Genomic DNA, 24,416 nt, shown 5'->3' with positions numbered 1-24,416 from the left:
GCAGATGATTTGGCAGCCTGCTCAAATGCAGTTTACCTCTGTGTCCCGAACTTTCCCTGTTCTGTACGGGACCATGGCTAGGAGACATGTCTTTGCACTAATGTTGTGAACTGAGAATAAAACTGAAGGCCAAAGAAAAACTTTTCTGTGTTAGACTGTTGAGCCTGCCCTAGACCAAGGAGTAGTCCTGTTTGATAGATGTGCAGATTACATACAAGAATGATTATGTGCAATATGAGATCTTTAACATCAGAGAGAGTGTCTTGGTTCCAGTTAAACTGGCAGGCCTAGCAAAGAGGCTGGCACATATTAAGGGTCAATAGATATTTGGTGAATAAATAAGAGAATGAAAGACTGACTAAATGATTAAATCATGAAGAGACCAGGTTATTTTCACCTTCTGAATTACACTGAGACCTTGTCCTGGTAGAATGAACACATGTAATATGGGAAAATCTGGTTTGTGCAAGATATTTAAATAATTTTATGAGGTGGGAGGACCAATGAACTATCAGATTTTAAAAATAAGCTAAAGCTGTAATGTCAGAAGGGGAAAGCAAGATTTGATTTATAAACTTCAATGCATATACAGCATTTTAGAAACATGTTTATTACATAAAACAAGTATTTTTTTTCTTTAATTAAGTTTCCAAAAACAAATTTACCATGAAATGATGTTTAAATGCTTTTGTTGTTGTTCTTTATTTCAGGTAAGTGGAAAGATATCTTCTGAAGTGTACTGCAGAAACTGTGCAGGTGGTGATTCTCTTAGAAGAAAAAGAAAGGCAGGGATCCTTGAAATGGTAATATTTCAGCTATTTCATATACATAGAAGCATCTCACATGACCAGCAAGGCTATTGTTTTCTCTTATGTGCTTATACCTGTTTACTTCATTATAACTTGATATGGCTTAAACCTCAAGGTCTGTGAGAATTGTTTGTTTTTGTGTATCTGCATGAGAGCCACTCATACCCTAATCCAAAGTTTCTGCAGCCCACCCTCAGTGGAAAGCTCATTATTCATGAATTGTTTAAAATTGAAATGTCATTCTAAACAGATTCTACAAGAACAGACATATACAACTTAGACTATATAGTACTATATGTATATATAGATATATACATGCACATATACATAAATATATATATTTGTAACCCTGTTTTCTTTCATAACTGTTTCCTCTTGAATACGAAGTGCCTTACTTTTCCTGTTTATGGCAGTGTTATCTGTTTAAAATGTACTTGTAGCCTGTAGACTTTCAGTCTAACTGACAAGCCAGCTGAAACATGCTACAGATTTTAGTAGCTATACAACCTAGTTTAGCAAACTAGCTCCCTGAGAATCAATGACTGACAAAAAAATTTGATTTACAAACCTTTAGTGCATATGGAATTCCAGTTTACAGTATAAGGTCTGCAAACACTTCACATGAGGACAGAAGCAAAGGAAGTAGATACACATAAATATTAAATGAAAGGTTTGTGAGATTATATTATTGCAGCAGATTTTGAAAACATAATTTGCTAAATGCACTCAATTGGTTCAATGACAAATTTTACACCCCAAAACTAAGGTATGTTTTCTATTTGCAAAAGTGAAATTGGTTTCAATGAGTTGTTACTATCTGGGAATTCCTACCAGAATTTTCTTTTTAAATAACCTTTCCTTTATATCTAAAATAAATCACTCATTTGCTAAGAAAGTATATGTAGTTGACTTAGAAAACACTTAAATATGTCATATAGCTTCCTGCAGAATTAGCTATACAATGCTCAGTACATTTTAATATTCACACACATGGTCAAGTTTTAAAATGCTGGTCGTGACATAAATATGTGCAATGAAGTTTAAGTCACCTAATATCAAAAGTGTATATAGCAAGTATTAATAAAAATTAAAGATAATTCAAAGCTATTAATAATCAGAAATGTATCATTCACTCGAGTTCGGCACTTTAGAAAGAGGTAAGACAGAGGCTATACTGAATAGCAGAATTTTAATTGAAGAAAGTAAAAGTATCGTTATGCTTTTAATGTAAGAAATATATACAGAAAGCTAATGGCCTAAACTATCATTCAAATTTGAGAAAGTATGCAGTGGTTATTTTCTGTTTTCTAGTTATTTTCATTTATTTGCTTATTTGCTTTCTATAGAAAGTATTGTTACATCTTTCTCCACAAGAAAATGTTTTAAGTTTAGATTTAAAATACAAATAAATAGGAGAAAAGTAAGAGAAATTTTCCCACTTGTTAAATCAGATGGTGATTGCCCTTTGAGGAAGAGAAAGAAACTCAATTAAAGAATATTTAAATATATAAATTATATTGGATACTAAAGAATGTATAATTCAGCAGATTGTTTTGTTAATGTATGGAAAATCAGGTAACATGAATTACAGTGACAAAAGCAGCTCGTTCTGTGGTACGGAGTTAACAGAGCAAAGCAGATTTTTCTGTGTGAAATACACACACTCATCTTGTATGCTTGACTCCCACTGTCTTAAGGAGTGTCTGGTAACTTATATACCATTTGACCCAGCAATCTCATTACTGGATATATATCCAAAAGAATGCAAATCCTTCTATTACGAAGATACATGCACTTGTATGTTCATAGCAGCACTAGCCACAATAGCAAAGACATGGAATCAACCCAAATGTCCATCAATGATAGACTGGATAAAGAAAATGTACATATACACCATGGAATACTATGCAGCCATGAAAAGAAACAAGATCATGTCCTTTGCAAGGACAGGGATGGGTCTGGAAGTCATTATCCTCTGCAATCTAACACAGGAACAGAAAACCAAACCCTACATGTTCTCACTTATAAGTGGGAGCTGAACAATGAGGACACGTGGGCACCTGGAGGGGAGCAACACACACTGGGACCTGTTGTGGAGGTGGGGGGAGGGAGGGCATCAGGATAAACAGCTAATACATGGGGGCGCTTAATACCTAGGTGGTGGGTTGATCGGTGCAGCAAACCACCATGGCACACATTTATTTACCTATGTAACAAACCTGCATGTCCTGCATGTGTATCTTGGAACTTAAAATTAAATTACATTTTAAAAGAAAAAGAAAGTAGCTGACAGAAGCATCAGCGAATGAATCTTAAGGATCTACCTTTGTCATGATTGTTCCTAAAGCTCAGTCACTCTAGAAGACTTTGTGAATTAGAGGGAAGAAGAGAGAATCATGGATGAAGAACAGAGTCAGAACATTCAATTCATCAAAAGTTCTCTCTCTCAATTACAAATCTGTCCATTTCCCAAACCTTATTTATAGTCCACACATGCTTCAAGGTTTTCCTCTCATTTTCTTAGTCTATGAAAGCCACCTAGTATCTATATTTCTATTACAAATAGACAAGTATTCTTTGATAACCTAGAATTCTGAAATCAGTTAATAGTATGAAAAGCATACTTAACTTCCTAATTTTATTTATTTAGGTATTCATTTCTACTCTGTCTCATTTTCCAAAGGATTCAAGGGGTTTAAAGGGTAGAGTAGACAACACTCCTGTCTTTTCACATTATGATTGAAAGACTGAGCATACCAATATCATGGTTTTGGTTGATTTGAGGAACTTCTGTCCTGAGTAGGGTGATCTGTAATCCAATCAATTAAATCAATTCAAAAAAATATATCCAAGGATCTGCACAACCATGTGCTTGATGGGTAGAAAGATAAATTTGTAAAATATAGCTACTGCCTTCAGGGACTTTGCAGCTTAGGCCTCCTTACTGGCTTCTTTTGCTTGATCGTCCAGTGGTTTAACCTTTAGTCACTTAACTGATAACCACAGTTATCACTTATTTGCATAACTGATAACCACATGTTATGCCTCTTTCACAGCGCAAGAAAGAAAGGTTATTCCTTCAGCACAGGAGGCCTTCCTGTGAAGGTCAAGTGAAACTGGATTTGACTGAACAGGGTCAGATGAGATTTTGATATTATCAATGTAGTTGTATACAGTATCTTGGCTTCTTCACTAGCTTGGATAATCAGGGCATGATAATTATAACACTTGTTTCATGAGGAATGATAATCATGTCATGGCATTTCATGCTTCATTTACTGTTATGATTCAAACAGCATCATGTCCAACACTGGTTTGTAGAGTTTTAGTGCTGCATTGTAATATTATAAAACAAGCTACAGTCACATGACTGTAGGCAAAGTTTGGACTGTTGCAGTAATATATCGATTATTTCCATGACATCCAAAACAAACACTGTATAACTATAACATAAAATGATTACAAAGCCAAGAAACTCATTGCATTGGTTGACATCTAATAAATTAGTTTGAACTTTAAGTTTTGAAAGAGTTTTCTAATGGAAACAAAAATTTTAATGTTTGTTTAACTGATTAGGTATTCTAGAGAACTTTATGATCTCACTTTTCGTTTGTGACCACGAATTCCTGATTTCCTGGTGTTTATGTTTATGATTTGGCTGATAATCTTGTTTCAAGCACTTCTTGCATTGAAAGTGGAATTGCTATTAGAACTCACCACATGTCGTCTCAATTCTAAAATTAGTTAAGAATGCATTGTTTGAAGCCCACATGGACTTCCTTAAAAGTTGGGGAATATCCTTCATGTATTTGAATTTGGCTAGTTTACAACCAACACATACAAATTTAGAAATTCACAGCACCAGTATGTGAATATTATCTAGTCTTCAATTTATGCCTCTGAAAACAGTAGTCTCCTCAAAGAAAAGAAATAGCCTCTTCTAGAAAATGAAGTAAAGGCAAAACCAAGTTGATATATTTCAAAAGCTGTATGCAGCATCCAGTTCAGATATAATTTTCAAAGAATGAATTTTAATGCACACAGCCCTATTAGCACAGGATCAGATTCCTAACAAATTGATTGGACATGCAAAAAGAGTCTGTGTCCTAGATTTAAAGTCATTACACAGTCTTAAACACAGCTGTGCAGCAAGCCTTTCATTCTAGATGGACATAAGCAAATTGTTCTGAAGGTGATTGGCTGGTGGATTTCCTACAATGCAATTTTCAATAATAACAAGTTTAATGAAATCACTATTGTATTATTTAGCAAGGGAATGTGTATTCTATTTTGTGTAGCCATCAATGTCTGATTAAGTGTGCACAGGAATATGAATGTGCAAATATTTAAACAGATTCAGAGGCACCCATTATTCTTTGATTTAGGGGAGGTACATGCACCCAACTCTGCCATTATTCTTACCCAACCAGGGATGAAGATAATCCTATACTTTTTATTGTAACTTTCTTTCTGTCATTCTTGAATTATAGCTTCCTGCTGTCTCTAATCTTTTATTAAGATCATCCATTTCCATTGAGTATATAATACATTTTCTTCTTAATTGTAAATGTTTTCCATTCTATATCCCAAAATGTGGGCTCACATAAGGATTTACAAAAATATTCCATATGTAAACTACTGACCTTGTATCATTGTTTCATGCATGGACTCTGCAGATGCCAATGAGGAAAATAATACATATATATATATGTATATTTGTAAAATAATACATATATACATATATATATGTATATACATATATATGTATATGAAAATAATACATATATATGTATGTATATACATACATATATGTATGTATGTATGTATGAGACAGGGTCTCACTCTGTTGCCCAGACTAGAGTGCAGTGGCATGATCTTGGCTCACTGCAACCTCCACCTCCCATGTTCACATGATCCTCCCACCTCAGCCTCTCTAGTAGCTGAGACAACAGGCATGTGCCACCGCGCCTGGCTAATTTTTGTATTTTTAGTAGAGGCAGGGTTTCAACATGTTGGCCAGGCTGGTCTTGAACTCCTGACCTCAGGTGATCCATACACCTTGGCCTCCCAACGTGCTGGGATTACAAGCATGAGCCACTGCACCTGGCCTATAATTCTTAATTTTATGTCATATGAGGATTGGGGCAGAAAGATCCATATACATTCTATAAAATGAAATTCTAATAAATAAATGAATATCCACGGAGGAGATCATTTTTCTTGTGAAATTCATTCCCAGTACCTACATTTATTTACAGGAAAAGTGCATTATAACTGTTCAGTTTCGGTGAAAAACTTTATACCTGTTGCTAATGATTTCTCATGTGTGGAGCATAAAAAATTGTGTTATTATAAATTGTCAAATTGCCAATCATCTTGCAAAAGTAACCATGCAGTCTATGTAATCTTAGGAAAGCCTGCACATATTTCTGGAAAAGGAAGTTTAGCAGGTGGAGGTTTTGTCTACCATGATTGAAAGTCTTCTTGATTGAACCGAAGTGTCAGGTAAACAAAGCAGAAAAACAGAAACAGCTATTTTTACAACCCAATGTAGTTGTACTAAGGGAATATACATCCTTTTGTTTTTTTTATTAAGAAGAGCCCATTCTGAGCTATGAATATAATTAGTTAATAAATAACTCCAGTTGTATGCCTTAAGGAACTCAGCTTCAGGGCAGTTGTTAATAGCAGGCAGTTAGAAAAACATGGGCTTTCTATCAGAGACATACTGAAAGTTAGTCAACAGAAGCTGATTCTTTCAAGTTGTGCTGTAAATCTAAGTCAAAAACAGATAGCTTGTTTAAAAAAAGTGATAGGAAATCAAGAGCTTGTGTCAAGCATATCTATAAAATGAATATAGTGATAACTATGAAGATTAGCAGATTGTATTTTATGTCATTAGAAATTATAAAAGTGTTGTGAGTAATACATTTGGCCAAGAAAATTATAGACCAGATTTTGAACTTCTTTAAAAGTTATATAATATAAAGTTATATTAATACTTAAGATGTATTAATATAATTAAGAAGAAAACAATTTAATCTACTTTAATAGACATTGACTGATAGACACTGTCCCGGGAAAGTAAAGATGAGGATGGTCCTTGTCTTTGAGGAATTTATATTCTGGAAAGAGAAACCAACAAATAGGCAGGTAATTTTAGTGTTGCATAAAATGCAGCAGGAGTGCGTGGGGATTCACGTTAGTGCAGTGAAAAAGGGGTCCTTGCACCAACCTGCATGGCAGGGAAGGACTCTTGGGTATTGGAAGGAATTGAGAGGTTCATCAGGCAAAGAAAGAATGGAAGGATACTCCAGACAGAAAAGAACATCATTTGCATGTGTTCACTTTTCCACTTATATTGTCTGTTACAAATATATCTATTAGATGACTAGCATATCCTACCCAATGTTTTTGAACCTCTTGCCTCTCCTATAGTCTTTACTTTTAGTACTCCTTATGGGTTCCTCCAATGGGAAAGAAGTGAAAAATTAACACAGGTGGCTATATTCTTGGATAAATCCCCTGGTAGTATTTAGTTTCCTTATCCTTTCACAAATAATAGAATGAAACAGAAGCTGTTGATTCAAACTCTCTGTGTCCATATAAATTAACCACCCCTACCGCCACACATTCACTCACAAGCTTTCAAAAGATGAATCCTTCTAAATCTCTTCCATCACTTTATTGCTTTCACGTGAAGCTTAGGAAAAGAACAATGTTAACGTCTTTTGCTATTTAATGTCGTCCAAGTGCTCAACACAGTGCCATGCACTCTCCATGGGATGTCTTGTTTAATTCTTCAGTAGCCGAGAGACAAATATTACTTGCTTTGTTTTATACATCCGAAAACAGAGGCATGAAGAGGTTAAGTAACATTTCCAAATGTATTCACCTAGTAAGTTGCGGAGTCAGTTTTTGAATTCAGGCAGTCTGACTCAGGGGCTGCACTCCTAAATCGTATTCAATACTGGCCCCTTGTCTGGTATACATTCCATAAATACTTAATATGTTTACAATGTACAAGACATTTGTGTGAATTTTTTTAATGACTTGCAGGGTTTTATACAATTTAGTATGCTTCCAGTTCATTATTTCATTTCGAGCCTTAAAACAATTCTATTAGGTAGTCCAGCCACATAGCTAAACTTTATAGATGAGAAAATTAAGAATCAAGGCATTGTAATTGATCAATGTCTCATAATTAAGAAGCAACAAAGCTCAAATCTTGGAATTTTTTTTTTTTTTTTGATCCTACAGATTTTTTTCAGACCGAAAAAAATGGATAATACTAGAACTATTATTGTAACATATGAGGGGAAAATGATCACGTTGGTGAACTCATATAAAGTCACAACCTGAATTATTGAAAGACTCAACACTAAGATCAGGTCTCTAAATGGAGTTTACACCCTTTCTCTCAACCACATCATTTCAAAAGCTTGGGAAGATTTTGTGGCTGTTAGCTTTCTTTTTTTTTCACTGCCGATAATCTTGAATAGGTTATATACTGCCCCCAACATCTCACTTGGTTTGGGTAAAATAGAAGGTTGGCTATTATAAAACCTAGAACAATCGCAGAAGTTTGTGTGATGTAGAGACCTTTAAAGTCACTGCCTGATTATAGCCAGTTACATAACTGTAGGAACAAACATGAAGAATTTTGGGTCTCCTACTCCCGAAGATAGATATACACATATACAGCTGATTATAGACAGTAATGAGAAATCTGTTGTGCACTACTAACATTAAGTACTCATTTCCCAGTCCCAGGCAACTTCCCATTTTCTTCCATTAAACTTAATTATTTTGGGGACATCAGAGAGGCAGCATAACAAAGTAGGGCAAAGCTCATCCAGCTTCACTACTTAGAATTATGTACCCAAAGGCAAATTAAACTCTTGTGGCCACAATTTCTTCTTTTTAATCTGAGAATCGTCATCCCTAACTAACAAGGTGTGTAAGAAATGTTGCTTACCATATAATAGGTGCTCAATTAATACTGGGCCATTATCAATATCAGTGGCACATAATATATTTGTATAAATCTATTCAGGAATTCAAGCCATTATTATTTTGCAGTAGGTAAAGTTTGTTACTAGAAGCCAGAGTTCACTTTTGTGTACCCCTTTTCCTTCTGCAGAGCTAGCAGTAATATGTTATAGTAAAAAACACTCAGACGTGGAATATGGAATTTGGCCCTGCCACTGAACAGCTCTATAAATTGTCTATGAGTTACATATTTAGTTTCTATGAACCTCAGTTTTCTCATCTGAGATGAGAATAACAACAATGATGGTAATTTATGCCTGTTGCAAAGATTAGGTGAGATGAGACATAAAAAATACATAGGGCAATATATAACTTATGATAGATTTTCCATATAGATTGGTGACTTTTCCTCTTTACCTTCCTGCATACCTATGTATGCCACACTCTATTCCTTTATCCTGCTAACCAAACCGTATCACAGGTCTTTTAATTGCAGCAATGTAAAATATTGAAGTTTAACACCTTGAGACAGAGCCATAGAGTCTAGGCTAGGAGACTTTAGCAATAATTAAAGACTTAAAAGAAAGAGATGAAAGCAGGCTTTTGGTTACCTTTTTACTTATATTTTGTACCCTAGTCATACCAGAAAACTCACCATTCACCCCTCTTTCAAGTCACTAAAACTAGATAATGATGTTCCCTCTTCTCAAAATATATGCCTCTTTTTCTGTTTCTAGCGAGTTTCTTCTTCTTTACTAAGATCCATTTTACATGGTACCTACCTACTTGGAGAAGACATTGCCAATCACACACACACTTGTGCTATCACAAATCAATCAATTTTACAGCTACCTCAACTTAACCACATTTGGGGGCAATTGTTTTAAAATATGTGACTTAGCCAGAAAATTCCAAGCATCATTAACATCATTTTGCCCTTTCTTGGGATGCAGGACAATCATTATGGACCTGTTTTTTTTGGATAATGTGGTAAAATGCTGTCAGCCATCACATCTGCTCGTACTTTACCTGCCTCAGACAGCTTCTGACTTTTTCTGATGTGCTTCTGCTAATCTATCAGAGGCTGAGAAGCCAGATAACTAAGCTTTAAAATAATTGCATATTTAAAAAAGTCAATAAAGTTTGCCTGAATCTCTAAGAGCCTTAATACAGGGCTTTGGTGTAGATATTTCTGGCTTCTCTGAGGCCTTTATCAGAGACTTCTGACAAGCTGGACCTTCTGGGTAAGTGGGGAGTTACTGTATTTTAATTGCCTAGTGTCTACTTTTTTGAAACACAGAATAAAAATGTAGATATAAACAGAATGTAAACTAGAAGGTAAGCACAAACTGACCTAGGCCATTTAAAATGTAATTTAACATAAAAATATTCAGTTTGCATTCAGCTTTTCTATCATGTAGTTGAGAAGTAAAGGCATCAGCAGATAAAATTAATGAACAAATTGTTAGATTATCCTCTACGTACACTTCAAAGAAACCAGCAAATCATTTAATTATTTGCCTAGCCGTTGCTGTCGTGAGTATAGGCCATTAGTGACTATTAATATATAAAACTGTGTTTTTAATTTCCCAAAGACATTATACAATCCATAAATCTTGCTTTTCTCATTAAAGGTATTCCATTTTATACATGCTTGATCAACAAATATGATCAAGGTCTACAGTGCAACTTTAAAAGTAACATGGAACCTTTAGAACAAAAACGACGAAAACATCAATCATGAAATTTTCTTACACTTTTTCTCTGATGGAGATACTTGTTTTCCGGTGTATGCTAATGGCAGACATGAAAACTTTTAAAAAATTATGATATACTTATAGTAATTGTAGTTTGTATCTACATAAGTACTTTATGATACATTAAATGTTTTAATATTATATTTGATGTAATTGGATATTATTCCCATTTCATAAGAGAATTAAAGAATTGAATAATTAAATAACTGTCCAGAAAGAACTCTATTGTAGTCTCTCTCTCTCTCTCTCTCTCTCTCTCTCTCTCTATATATATATATATATATATATATATATATATATATATATATATATTATACTTCAAGTTCTAGGGTACATGTACACAACATGCAGGTTTGTTACATATATATACATGTGCCATGTTGGTGTGCTGCACCCATTAACTCATCATTTACATGAGGTATATCTCCTAATGCTATCCCTTCCCCCTACCCCTCCCCACAATAGGACCCAGTGTGTGATATTCCCCTTCCTGTGTCCAAGTGATCTCATTGTTCAGTTCCCACCTATGAGTGAGAACATGTGGTATTTGGTTTTCTGTTCTTGTAATAGTTTGCTGAGAATGATGGTTTCCAGCTGCATCCATGTCCCTACAAAGGACACGAACTCATCCTTTTTTATAGCTGCATAATATTCCATGGTGTATATGTGCCACATTTTCTTAATCCAGTCTGTCACTGATGGACATTTGGGTTGATTCCAAGTCTTTGCTATTGTGAATAGTGCTGCAATAAACATATGTGTGCATGTGTCTTTATGGCAGCATGGCTTATAATCCTTTGGGTATATCCCCAGTAACGGGATGGCTGGGTCAAATGGTATTTCTAGTTCTAGATCCTTGAGGAATCGCCACACTGTTTTCCACAATGGTTGAACTAGTTTACAGTCCCACCAACAGTGTAAAAGTGTTCCTATTTCTCCACATCCTCTCTAGCACCTGTTGTTTCCTGATTTTTTAATGAGTGCCATTCTAACTGATGTGAGATGGTATCTCATTGTGGTTTTGATTTGCATTTCTCTGATGGCCAGTGATGACGAGCATTTTTTCATGTGTCTGTTGGCTGTATGAATGTCTTCTTTTGAGAAGTGTCTATTCATATCCTTTGCCCACTTTTTGATGGGGTTGTTTGTTTTTTTCTTGTAAATTTCACTGAGATCTTTATAGGTTCTGGATATTAGCCCTTTGTCAGATGAGTAGATTGCAAAAATTTTCTCCCATTCTGTAGGTTGCCTGTTCACTCTGATGGTAGTTTCTTTTGCTGTGCAGAAGCTCTTTAATTAGGTTTGTAAATTTTGGCTTTTGTTGCCATTGCTTTAGGTATTTTAGACATGAAGTCCTTGCCCATGCCTATGTCCTGAATGGTATTACCTAGGTTTTCTTCTAGGGTTTTTATGGTTTTAGGTCTAATATTTAAGTCTCCAATCCATGTTGAATTAATTTTCATACAAGGAGTAAGGAAAGGATCCAGTTTCAGGTTTCTACTTACGGCTAGTCAATTTTTTCAATTCTGTGAAGAAAGTCATTGGTAGCTTAATGGGGATGACATTGAATCTATAAATTACCTTGGGCAGTATAGCCATTTTGACAATATTGATTCTTCCTATCCATGAGCATGGTATGTTCTTCCATTTGTTTGTGTCCTCTTTTATTTCACCCAGCAGTGGTTTGTAGTTCTCCTTGAAGAGGTCCTTCACATCCCTTGTAAGTTGGATTCCTAGGTATTTTATTCTCTTTGAAGCTATTGTGAATGGGAGTTCATTCATGATTTGGCTCTCGGTTTGTCTGTTACTGGTGTATAAGAATGCTTGTGATTTTTGCAGATTGATTTTGTATCCTGAGACTTTGCTGAAGTTGCTTATCAGCTTAAGGAGATTTTGGGCTGAGACAATGGGTTTTTCTAAATATGCAATCATGTCATCTGCAAACAGGGACAATTTGACTTCTTCTTTTCCTAACTGAATACCCTTGATTTCTTTCTCTTGCTTGATTGCCCTAGCCAGAACTTCCAACACTATGTTGAATAGGAGTGGTGAGAGAGGGCATCCCTGTCTTGTGCCAGTTTTCAAAGTGAATGCTTCCAGTTTTTGCCCATTCAGTATGATATTGGCTGTGGATTTATCATAAATATCTCTTATTATTTTGAGATACATTCCATCAATACTGAATTTATTGAGAGTTTTTAGCATGAAGGGCTATTGAATTTTGTCAAAGGCCTTTTCTGCATCTATTGAGATAATCAGGTGGTTTTTGTCTTTGGTTCTGTTTATATGCTGGATTACGTTTATTATTTGCGTATGTGGAAACAGCCTTGCATCCCAGGGATGAAGCCCACTTGATCATGGTGGATAAGCTTTTAGATGTGCTGCTGGATTAGGTTTGCCAGTATTTTATTGATGATTTTTGCATCGATGTTCATCAGGGATATTGGTCTAAAATTCTCTTTTTTTGTAGGATCTCTGTCAGACTTTGGTATCAGGATGATGTTGGCCTTGTAAAATGAGTTAGCGAGGATTCCCTCTTTTTCTATTCGTTGGAATAGTTTCAGAAGGAATGGTACCAACTCCTCCTTGTACCTCTGGTAGAGTTCGGCTGTGAATCCATCTGGTCCTGGACTTTTTTTGGTTGGTAGGCTATTAATTATTACCTCAATTTCAGAGCCTGCTATTGTTCTATTCAGGGATTCAACTTCTTGCTGGTTTAGTCTTGGGAGAGTGTTAAGTGTCCAGGAAATTACCCATTCCTTCTAGGTTTTCTAGTTTATTTGCATAAAGGTGTTTATAGTATTCTCTGATGGTAATTTGTATTTCTGTAGGGTCGGTGGTGATATCCCCTTTATCATTTTTTATTGCATCTATAGGATTCTTCTCTCTTTTCTTCTTTATTAGTCTTTGATAGCAGTCTATCAATTTTGTTGATCTTTTGAAAATCCAGTTCCTGGATTCATTGATTTTTTGAATAGTTTTTTGTGTCTCTATCTCCTTCAGTTCTGCTCTGATCTTAGTTTCTTGCCTTCTGCTAGCTTCTTGCCTTCTGCTAGCTTTTGAATGTGTTTGCTCTTGCTTCTCTAGTTCTTTCAATTGTGATGTTACGGTGTCAATTTTAGATATTTCCAGCTTTCTTTTGTGGGCATTTAGTGCTATAAATTTCCCTCTACACACTACTTTAAATGTGTTCCAGATATTCTGGTGTGTTATATCTTTGTTCTCATGGTTTCAAAGAACATCTTTATTTCTGCCTTCATTTCGTTATGTACCCAGTAGTCATTCAGGAGCAGGTTGCACAGTTTCCATGTAGTTGAGCGTTTTTGATTGCGTTTCTTAGTCCTGAGTTCTAGTTTAATTGCACTGTGGTCTGAGAGACAGTTTGTTATAATTTCTGTTCTTTTACATTTGCTGAGGAATGCTTTACTTCCAACTATATGATCAGTTTTGCAATAAGTGTGATGTGGTGCTGAGAAGAATGTATATTCTGTTGATCTGGGGTGGAGAGTTCTGTAGACGTCTATTAGGTCTGCTTGGTGCAGAGTTGAGTTCAATTCCTGTATATCTTTGATAACTTTCTGTCTCATTAATCTGTCTAATGTTGACAGTGGGGTGTTAAAGTCTCCCATTATTACCGTATGGGAGTCTAAGTCTCTTTGTAAGTCTCTAAGGACTTGCTTTATGAATCTGGGTGCTCCTATATTGGGTGCATATATATTTAGGATAGTTAGCTCTTTCTGATGAATTGATCCCTTTACCATTATGTAATGGCCTTCTTTGTCTCTTTTGATCTTTCATGGTTTAAAGTCTGTTTTATCAGAGACTAGGATTGCAACCCCTGCTTTTTTTTTGTTTTGTTTTCTATTTGCTTGGTGGATCTTCCTCCATCCCTTTATTTTGAGCCTATGTGTATCTCTGCATGTGAGATGGGTCTCCTGAATACAGCAAACTGATGGGTCTTGACTCTTTATCCTATTTGCCAGTCTGTGTATTTTAATAGGACTATTTAGTCCATTTACATTTAAAGTTAATATTATTATGTGTGAACTTGATCCTGTCATTGTGATATTAACTGGTTATTTTGCTTGCTAGTTGATACAGTTTCTTCCTAGCATCAATGGACTTTACATTTTTACATGTTTTTGCAATGGCTGGTACCAGTTGTTCCTTTCCATGTTCAGTGCTTCCTTCAGGATCTCTTGTAGGGCAGGCCTGGTGGTGACAAAATCTCTAAGCATTTGCTTGTCTGTAAAGGATTTTATTTCTCTTTCACTTATGAAACTTAGTTTGGCTGGATATGAAATTCTGGGTTGAAAATTCATTTCTTTGAGAATGTTGAATATTGGCCTCCACTCTCTTCTGGCTTGGAGAGTTGCTACTGAGAGATCTGCTGTTAGTCTGATGGGCCTCCCTTTTGTGTAACCTGACCTTTCTCTCTGGCTCCCCTTAACATTTTTTCCTTCATTTTAACTTTGGTGAATCTGGCAATTATGTGTCTTGGAGTTGCTCTTCTCAAGGAGTATCTTTGTGGCACTCTCTGTATTTCCTGAATTTGAATGTTGACCTGCCTTACTAGGTTGGGGGCGTTCTCCTGAATGATATCCTGCATTGTTTTCCAACTTGGTTCCATTTTCCCCATCACTTTCAGGCACACCAATCAGACATAGATTTGGTCTTTTCACATAATCCCATACTTCTTGGAGGCTTTGTTCATTTCTTTTTACTCTTTTTTCTCCACATTTCTCTTCTCACTTCATTTCCTTCATTTGATCTTCAATCGCTGATACTCTTTCTTCCAGTTGATCGAGTCGGTTACTGAAGCTTGTGCATTTGTCACGTAGTTCTCCTGTTATGGTTTTCATTTCTATCAGTTCTTTTAAGGTCTTCTCTGCATTGATTATTCTAGTTATCCATTCATCCACTCTTTATTCAAGGTTTTTAGTTTCTTTGCACTGGTTATGTAGTTACTCCTTTAGCTCTGAGAAGTTTGATCAACTGAAACCTTCTTCTCTCAACTCATCAAAGTCATTCTCCATCCAGCTTTGTTCCTTTGCTGGTGATGAGCTGCGTTTCTTTTGGAGGGGTAGATGCGCTCTGATGTTTTGAATTTCCAGCTTTTCTGCACTGCTTTTCCCCCATCTTTGTGGTTTTATCTGCCTTTGGTCTTTGATGATGTTAATGTACTGATGGGGTTTTGATGTGGGTGTCCTTTATGTTTGTTAGTTTTCCTTCTAACAGTCAGGACCTTCAGCTGTAGGTCTGTTGGAGTTTGCTTGAGGTCCACTCCAGACCCTGTTTGCCTGGGCATCAGCAGCGGAGGCTGCAGAAGATAGAATATTGCTGAACAGCAAGTGTTGCTGTCTGATTCTTGCTCTGGAATCTTGTCTCCGGGGTGTACCCCACTGTGTGAGGTGTGAGGTGTTGTTCTGCATCTAGTGGGGGATGTCTCCCAGTTAGGCTACTCAGGGGTCAGGTGCCCACTTGAGCAGGCAGTCTGTCCATTCTCAGATCTCAACCTCCATGCTGGGAGATCCACTGCTCTCTTCAAAGCTATTAGACAGGGGCATTTACCTCTGCTGAGGTTTCTGCTGCTTTTTGTTTAGCTATGCCCTGTCCCCAGAGGAGGAGTCTACAGAGGCAGGCCTACTTACTTGAGCTGTGGTGGGCTCCACCCAATTCGAGCTTCCAGGTGGCTTTGTTTACCTACTTAAGCCTCAGCAATGGCGGGTGCCCCTCCCCCAGCCTCGCTGCCACCTTGCTGTTAGATCTCAGACTGCTGTGCTAGCAATGAGGGAGGCTCTGTGGTGGTGGGACCCTCTGGGCCAGGTGTGGGATATAATCTCCTAGTGTGCCATTTGCTAAGACCCTTGGTAAAGTGCAGTATTAGGATGGGAGTTACCTGATTTTCCAGGTGTTGTGTGTCTCAGTTTCCCTTGGCTAGGAAAAGAGATTCCCTTCCCCCTTGCACTTCCCAGGTGAGGTGATGCCTCACCCTGCTTCATATCTCACTGGTCGGGCTGCACCAGGTGACCAGTACTGATTGTCCAGTACTCCCCAGTGAGATGAACCCAGTACCTCAGTTGAAAATCCAGAAATCCCCCATCTTCTGTGTCACTCACGCTGGGAGCTGGAGGCTGGAGCTTTTCCTCTTTGGCCATCTTGGGCACGCCACACCTCTATTGAAGTCTTTACTCCTCTACTTGGTGGTCATGTGGTCTAGGATATTGTAAGTGACATTCTGAGCCTAATTTTCATCTGGTATTGGAAACAGAGCTAATATCTTTTTATTGTTACTTATCTTGAGAACTAAATACATTGTAGATAAAATGCTGGGTACACTGTAGATAATCAACATGATTTCTTTTCTCCATTAGGATATATCTTTTAGTTTTATAAAGATTCTAACCTTTGTAAAGGAAATCAAAATATTGTTTTAAAAAGTTCAATTTCCCTGATGAATATAGAAAATCAAAGTGTTTAAAAACATGTTGAACTTAGGGTAAAGCATACTCTAGTAATTACATACCTTGTATTTGGAAAGACATTTTGCTTACACATTGTTTAAATCAATGTTAATTGACTTCAGCTTTGCCAAATATGAAAAAGGTGGCAAAACTATTTTCACAATTCCAATTCGTGTTTATTTACAGAAAGTTGTTATGTGAAATGAAAACAACACTGTAGTGGAAGTCAGAAGATCTTGGTTCTAATCATGAGCCATTTCACTAACTGCGTGACTCTGAGCAAGCAATTTGACCTCTCTGGGTTTCATTTTGTTCATCTGTAACATGTAAAAGTTGAAATCAATAATTTCTAAGGCGCTTGCTAGCTGTAGGAGACAAAACTCACAAACTGTTTTCTATAGAACAGAAGTTCAATAAATTACTAGATTTTTCCTTTAAAAAGTTAATTCTTAAATAAGTCTGAGAAATGTTGAGTATTGTCTCCTCCTTTAGGAAATTCACAATGCCTAGTAGCATATTAAAAGTCCTGAAACATCCTGTACTAAAGACACCCTGATCAACTATAACTTTAATTAAGGTTAGTGTTAATTAACTCGGGGAAGCATTTCCTAACCTTTTTGAACCATAGATTGTCTTTTCTGGGGTGACAGTGGGAGGTTAAGAATTACAATAGATATCTTAATCTTTCAATAAGTAGGCATTAGGAGGAACTGTGCTTTAACAAATATTGATTTCTACAATGTTTTCAATTTTTCTAAATCTAAACTACATTTTGAAAAATGGTAACAATCTGAAACTGTGTGAGAAAATGTACACAAATGGAATTATCTATATATACACATAAGTAGATTTGGGCTTCCAACGTTTTCATCTTTTCAAGTCCTCCAGTGCATAGAGTCAAGAGAATTCTGAAATAGGTTGGGAGCAATGAGTACTTCTTATATCCAGTGAAACCTCATTTCAAAGAAGCTCTTCATATGCAATTGTGGATAGCTTAGACAGTGGAGCAGCCCTGTAATGAGGGGATCCAGCTTTGAGTTTTCTGCCTGCCCTTCAATTCTCTGTAATCTTGGGTAGGTCACTTAACTTCTCTGAGTGTATAATCCCTCATTTGTAGAATGGAGATATGATTACTTGTCTCACATCTTACTCATTGTATTAAATGAGGTAAAGAAATGTGAAAACAACCTTTGAAAGTATAAAATTCTGTATAAATGGAAACAGTTATTAATAAAGCCTGTGCTCAAGAAATATTTCTAAAATATTAAATATTTTATATCTCCTAAAATAACAAGCATGGAGAAACAAGAATTGCTATAGAATTATAGGACTAGAAGGACTGCAAACAATTATCCCCATGGCTTCATTTTTAAAATAAAATGCCAAGGCACAGAGAAGCTAAGTGAGTTTTCTCATGACATCCATTTGACAGGAATAGAGCCAGTTCTCTGAGGTAGTCCCTCTGACTCTGAGTTGATTTGTTTTTCCCAGCACAACCACACTGGCTCAGTTAATGTACATTTGAGTATACTATACCCTTTATTATTTTCACAATTAATCAAATACTTGAACCATTCAAAAAAAAAAAAAACCCTTATTCTAAGAAAGGAAGACAGAACATTGCCCTTGAAATATCACTGCTTTGTCTTCTGTATTTTAAAATTTAGTTTCTTTGTTTCTACCCTTACACAAAGATACTTTTATTTTTCTCATTATGTCATTTCCTTTTTTATTTTTAATTTCTTGGCCAATCCTTTTCTTATTTTCTGTTCTTTTTTCCACTTTTTTTAGTGCTAAGCTGTGATTATACATTCTGTACATTTTTATACATTAGATATTTTTCTCAACATGGTAAAACCAGTATGTGATGGACTCTGAGAGTGGATTCTAGCTGGGATATTTATCAACTATGTATATTGCATTTTCTTAATCTAGTTAGTTCATTGGAATATTAAAAAGTATGGCTTATAATTGGTGGATAATTTGATTATACATAAGTCACATCGAATTTTCATTTTTTAACTGTAGTTAAAAGAACATACTGGTGGATCTTAGGTTTATTTATCATTGCTGCTAAGAATGGAAAATGTTGCAATGAGCATAAACTGCAACTCGAGAGATGTTAGAATGCTTATCTGATTATGAAGGTTGTATCTATTAAACTTTCTTAGAATAAAAAATTCTTTCTTTTGAAATGTCAGTAAGAAATCTTGATTGTTTGAAAGACCTTTGTTTTCCACAGAAATTTAGGACCAGATGGACTCTCCTATTTTTGAGTAGTTTTATTATAAAGTTCTTGAAGACAAATACTTCCATTTCTCTCTCCAACAAAAGTTATCCAAGTTACAAATCTCCTCTTCCCAGGTGGAAATATGAACGTTATATTATCATATTCCGAGAAATGCACACAATGTTTTAGCAAGTAGCTCTTTAGAAGTAGATGGAATTTCTTTATTACAATAATTTATTTTACTTAGACTTTAATAGGTTTCAAAGACTTAGAAGAGTGGCATGTTAATAGAGTGAAACACAGTAGTAAATATTGCTAGATTTATTTTCTGATTTCTCCTTTAGTATTAACTGTGAAGCTTCTGCAAGACAACTAGTCTCTGAACTTCTCATTCATAGTATATAAAAGGAGACAGCATTACTTGCTTGAAGCCCTCTCATAGACTGTACATATTTATGGGGCTTTTCTCAGACCCAATTCTATGACTTTCTATGTCATGACAGGGAGACATTAAGTAATTTCAATAGAATGTAAATACAATAATTTCTTTCTCCAAATTACTGCTATTAACTCACCCTTGAGCAGAAAGAAAATATTTAAGAAATAATACCATCTTGCTGAATTTGCAGATGTGGAAAAATGACCATTGATATTAATTCATGTTGTCTTCTGAAGGTAATTACTTTGGATCATTGGGGAAATCCTGAACCTTGCCATCTGCCTTAGATTGGACTACCTGGGAAACAATCAGACAGATTTTTTCTTGCAGGAGATTTGTTGGGGATCATTCTCAGAACAATACCCATGAGTGGTGAAGGAAGTGAGGTTGGGCAAAAGGAGAAGCAGAACTGCTATGTAGCTGCATTCAAGATCTCAGACCATTCTAAAGGTAATTTGGGAGCATTTCATGCTGGTGTGAGTTGAGGAAAGGAGTGGTAGGGGCCCAGTGTACCCAGTTTCTACCACGTGACTTGTTACTTTCTTTGAGATACGGTGCTATATCAGAAGGTCAGCATTGGTCTCTGTGGCTGATAGTTTAGACAGCTGGTGGCAGGAATAGCTGGATCAGACTTGGTGAACGGGACCCCATTGTGTTGGTCTTATGCATAGCTTCCCTTCCTGACACCATGTCTATTCAATTCGTGTGCACACTGCGTCAGCGCTTGGGATGGCTGATGACAGAGAATGGCTAATGTCAAGTGACATTGAATGCCACTGGCTGAATTCCTCTAATTGGTTTTAGTAGTAGTCTCCTACTTGTTAACTGCTCTCCAATATGTGTTAATATGTAATTCAAAGTTCTTCACACTTCATGGAATTCCAGAATCCATTCATCTTCTTCTTCTCTAGATATTCTCGAGCCCTATCTTTCAGTGTCCCAGCAGGCCTCTGGCCAATTAAGTAAGGTATTCAATGCTTCCTTTGAATTTATATATATATATATATGTGTGTGTGTGTGTGTGTGTGTGTGTGTGTGTGTGTGTGTATTTTATCTCAGGACAGTTTTATTTTCTTACAAAATGTCAAGTGTACCATTCAAATCTCTACCTGATGAAAGAGTTTTGCCTAACTCTTCCCTTTTAGGTTCACCCCTGAATGGGAGTTGGGATAATGCAGCAGCAGTCCATCTTCAGCATATGGAGATGTCCTATCCATGAGCCAAGCTCAGACATTTTTCTCCTCTGTCAGCTAGTCATAAGAGACTCCTTTCTACCTCCACACACATATTTATCCATAGGTATAAACTAAGGAAGAGTGACTGATGAAGCATAGTGGGTGACATGAGTTCTGGGCCACCTGTTCATGTAGCTTATATGTACTCTCTGGCCTCGTTTATGCTGATCCCAGATTCCTCATGCGATGAATTACTGCTGGATCCATCTACCTTATGAATTGGTTCTGACAGAACCCAGCTCATAATGGGCAGCTCTGACCTCACAGTCACTTGATTCTCCACCACCAGACACTCCGTTTCTACTATAGATCAGAAGTGTTTTTCAAATGGTGTGCAAATCTCTGCTTGCAGATAACATGGTCTTGTTCTAGAACTTCAGGTGTCTAGACTTTGCTTCTCCTATTTTGGGGCTTGCCCTAAACTTCATAAGTGTCTTTTCTCATGACAGATACTTCTAATACCTTAAAGTCTGACGGATCATATTGTTCAAGTGTCAGGGTTGCAAGCATTGCAGCCTACAGCTGCTGCAGAGCCCTTTCTTACACTCGGCCCTCCTCCTCCGTGGCAGCTTTCCAGATCACTCAGTAAATGAGCCAGGGTAGTGTTTTTTAAGTGTGAAATATTCTGATGACTGAAACCAAAGAGGCTTAGCAGACATTATGCTTCTTTCTTAGTGAAAAGAGGTGCAAGATGCTATAATGTGTCTTTCCCTTTGGAGGAGATGTCCTGGCATACCCAAGATAACTGGATCCCTAAAAACATTATTAGTATGGTATGTCCTTGAGTCTTCATAGCTCATATGTTTTACCAAGGCTTCTGACAATTTTTACTTGTTGAGTCCATTTTAAATAACAGTCTCAAAATAGGGGACAAATCCCATCTGTGGAATGTTTCAACACTCCAAATCCTTTTGAAATATATTATGAAAGACGGTGGAAAATTTAACTAGGCCTCTGGCAAAACTATAATACTCTTATTTTTCCTACATGAATGTGAACTACTTCCGGCTCTCCTTACTGATGGGGATAGAAAAGAACCAGTCTAGCTGATCATTGGCTACATATCACATACCTGAGACCATGTTACTGTGCTCTAACAAAGATAACACATCTGGCTCAGCAGCTGCAGTTGGGACTATCTCTTATTGTCTTGGTGGTTTACTGTCACACTTAAGAATCTTTCTGTTTTTTGTAGGGACCAAACTGGTGAATAAATGGGGAGATACGATGAGAACCACCACCTTTGCATAATTGAATGGTAACACTAATTCTGTCATTAGTCCCAGGATCCATATTGTTTACAATTTTTTAATTTTGCTAGGGCAGGGACACTTTAAGAGGCTTCTGTATGGCCTTCCCTACTATGACAGCTCTTATCTTCATATCAAGGAATCTATATAGAAGTTTTGTTAACTACTGAGTATGTTCATTTCAACTATGTACAGTTGGCTCAATGTGAGTTGACCTTTGCCAGTACTCCATTTGATATTGGGACCATGTGTGCCACCTTTCTAGCATGAGGGCCATTATGAAGCTTAAGGTCAGTGGATAATAATGTCATCTCGATCTTTGTCCAAGAGTCCTTGAAAAGTATGGATATCCCCATTTCCCCACCATATGATTACTTGAGTAAATGGCTACAAGCCATAGATAAGAGCCATGTTTGCAGCATTTATTCTGATGGGGATTCAGCTTCTCCTTCTGTCAGGGCGAACCAGGTCAGCTACATGGCTCAGGTGTGAAAACTGGGTTTGGGATAGTGGGCTTTTTATTTGCGCAGTCCCCCACAGCCTCCAAATCATCTATCCTTGATTCTTTTGTTGTTACTGTTGTATAGATTGAGCAATATCTTTGCTGGATGCCCATCTATCTTGCTCTTGGAGGCATTATTTCTATTAACCATTTTACAATAATTGCACATACAATCTTGCTCCTGGTGATTAAATGCTTGTACCTGACAATCATCTTTGCAACCATCCTTGTTGCTATCAGAAAGCCCAGTTATTTAGTATCATATCAGACTATTAGCTCTGGCCTACACAGAATTTCCACCACTGTGATTATTAATTCTGGTGCTTTTTTAAAAAACCAGCAAATTCCATATTTCTTTAGTAAAGGAACAATTTTCCAGTCCCTTCCATGAAATAGCAGCACATGAAATAGCATGTGATGGTATTTCATGCTATTCTGGCCTTAAGTAATATATACACTCTACTATACTATCCACTTCTTTGAGACTTTCTACCATTTACCATGAAAGAGTTAGTATTTCTACTTCATTTGTAAGGATCATCACTTTATCCAGGCTTCCAGAGTTATCCTAGGAATATTGTCTCTCAGTGTTCTTAGTAGAGTGTTAAATTCTGTACCATGGGGGGAGGCTTTCATATGAATAAAATCTCCCTTATCCAACTTGGTATTCCATTATTACTGGTCAGGACCTTCAGGATATACTTGCATATGTACTAACTCATGTGATCCAAGCCCACATATACAAACTCAGCTCCTCTCAGTCTGTTAGTAGGCCCTGCAGCTCCTTCGGAGTATCATCCCTGTATTTCTTTAACACCCCTATTTAACACCCCTGCTCAGTACACCCCTGTCTGGGTTATGTTGAAGATTAATCCTAGTTATTTGTCTGATATTTAGAAGTGGGTTCTCAGAGGGTTTCTTGTCTTGCAATATCATAGCCTCTGCATTATCTTCAAAGAAGAAATGAGTACAAAGTTTTTAACAAGTAAGGATGAGATTCTTCTGGAGGCCTAGAGTGCTAAGGGGATCCTGGGGATTCAATATTTTTGAGTATGCCAACCCGGATGTCCCCACACTCAGTCCCAGAGTCCCACTCCTAATTTTGGTAGCCAACTTGTAAGCCCTGGAAATTCAACTTTCTCTGGAGTTCTGCTACTCTTACAATTAAGCCTTAGGTCCAATCCTCAGCTCTTTCTGTCCTCTGGCTATAGGAGAAGAGAGTTTACATGTTGCCATGAAGGCCTTCTGGCACTCAAACTGTGCCTTATATTGATGATTAATCACCTTTATCATTTTGATGTCTTTCTTCAAGGCATTGATGGTTCCTAGCAAGTTATCTGATTCCAAAATATTTATAATTAGGATTTCTCCAAACTTCTTAAACACCTGTGATATTTCCTGTATAATTTCCTACACTGAAAGGACATTTTCTACACTGATGGAAATTTTCAGAATTTCACCGCAACCACATGTCGGGGGCTATCAGTGCCCCACCTACCACTAGAAATGAGGGACTCAGTGACAGCAAGACAGACATACATATAGCTCTTAGGTCAGGTGTTTTGAGAAAGAGAATCTAAGACAGAAAATTACTAATGAAAGCTTTTAGAAGAGCTCTTGGAAACAACACCTATGAGAGAGAGGAATACAGGGCTGGGCAGAGGGTGAAGCTGAACAGCAATGCAGTACAACAGAGGCTTCCACCAACACTATGGGGGATTTCTGGAGCCAGGATCAC

This window comes from Piliocolobus tephrosceles, chromosome 2 (assembly GCF_002776525.5).
Source record: "Piliocolobus tephrosceles isolate RC106 chromosome 2, ASM277652v3, whole genome shotgun sequence".
Classification (NCBI taxonomy): domain Eukaryota; kingdom Metazoa; phylum Chordata; class Mammalia; order Primates; family Cercopithecidae; genus Piliocolobus; species Piliocolobus tephrosceles.
The sequence above is the reverse complement of the archived record's forward strand: the minus strand, read 5'-3'. Positions refer to the sequence as shown.